The 1,546-nt window shown below is 59.4% G+C and overlaps 1 non-coding gene across 1 annotated transcript; it reads left to right on the forward strand.

Moving 5' to 3' along the window:
• The first annotated feature begins 480 nt into the window (after positions 1 to 480).
• On the forward strand, positions 481 to 599 carry LOC111734864. Its single transcript, XR_002778611.1, has one exon. It is a non-coding gene; the product is annotated as a 5S ribosomal RNA (ribosomal RNA).
• Positions 600 to 1,546: the final 947 nt, after the last annotated feature.

Raw genomic sequence — 1,546 nt, forward strand, 5'->3', positions numbered from 1 at the left:
CTCCATTTTTTGGAAACCGAAGCCCCAAGAGGCAAAGTCACATGCCCAAGGTCCCCCAGCCAGGCAGCCTGGCACTGACAATGGTTAACCTGGCCTGGGCAGCAGCGGGTTGGAGTCTGGCCTAGACAGCGCAGTCCTCTGACCAAAGTCTGCAACGGGTGCCTGGCCCCGGGGCGCCTCCAGGCCCCCAGCCATCTGCCCCGGATGCCCCTCCCAGTTCCAAAGAAAGAATGGGGCTGGTTTTGGTTTCATTTCCTGGTTCCAGGACTGCAGGGGGAAGCCCAGGGTCTGGGGATGAGGTCACCTTTAGAGATGGCTCCCTCCTGGCGCAGGGCTGGGAGAGGGAGCTGGGCTCAGAGTCCCGCAGGCTGGATGCTCAGCTCTGCGGCCCACTCAGTGGACCTGTTTCCTCAGCTGAAAAATGAGAATAATGACATCAATAACAGCTGTAATAGAGGCTGTTATTATTCACTCATTCAAGTCGATGGCCGTGGCACCCTGAACGTGCCCGATCCCATCTGATCTCGGAAGCTAAGCAGGGTCGGGCCTGGTTAGTACCTGGATGGGAGACCACCTAGGAAGACCAGGTGCTGTAGGCGTGAAAAAATAATAATAATAAATACAACAAAATAATTTACTCATTCAAAAGATGTTGATGTGCCGGGCTCCATGCTGGATCCCTGGGACGCAGAAGAGACTTAGAGACACCTGGTTCCCAGCCGCAGAGTCCACAGTCTGGTGGAGGAGGCAGGCAGGAAGAAGACGCAAGGATTCCTGCATGGGCTGAGGGGTGTGAAGAAAAGAAACGGGGTCCACACAGAGTGTGTTGGGGCAGGGAGGGGACCGCTGGTGACCGAGCTGGTCAGGGAGGACTTCTCTGAGGAGGCGGCATTTGAATTGAGTGCTGAGGGATGAAACGGAGCCAGCCTTGCAAAGGTGTGAGGGGCAGGGCATCTCGGGCAGAGGGCACAGCATGCGCAAAGATCCTGAGGCAGGACTATGCCCTGCATGTGGGAGGAGGCCCGTGTGGCCGGAGCAGAGTGAGGGGAGAGCAGGTGGCGGCGGTGGTGGTGGGGACAGGGACAGGGGCGGGTCGTGTGGGGCCGGGGAAAGGACTCGGCCTTGTTCGGGGCTATTAGAATGTTTTCCAGGGAGAGGTCCTCTGAGGAGCTGATGGGGACACTGGGGCTCGGGGAGGGCAGAGTCCAGCTTCCCTAGTCACGTGACCCCAAAGGACCCCTGATAGGAGCTGCGGAGTGGGGTGGCAAGTTGTGGGTGTCAGTGATGCGTCTGTGGTGGGCAGTTCTCCAGGGCCCCCCACAGCGCCCTTTCGACCTGCTGCGTGACCTCTTGGGGACCCCCGCTCTCTGCCTCAGTTTCCCCATTTGTCGCAGGGGCCATAAACCTGGGACGCCCTGTCGTGCTGATCCCACACACCCCACTGCGTGACTTTGGGAGGGTCTCTAGCCTTTTTTGTGGTCACACCTGGGGAGCCCTGGGCCACTCTGTGGTCACACCTGGGGAGCCCTGGGCCACTGTGGGGGGA

This window comes from Pteropus vampyrus, unplaced genomic scaffold, assembly GCF_000151845.1.
Source record: "Pteropus vampyrus isolate Shadow unplaced genomic scaffold, Pvam_2.0 Scaffold8148, whole genome shotgun sequence".
Taxonomy (NCBI): Eukaryota; Metazoa; Chordata; class Mammalia; order Chiroptera; family Pteropodidae; genus Pteropus; species Pteropus vampyrus.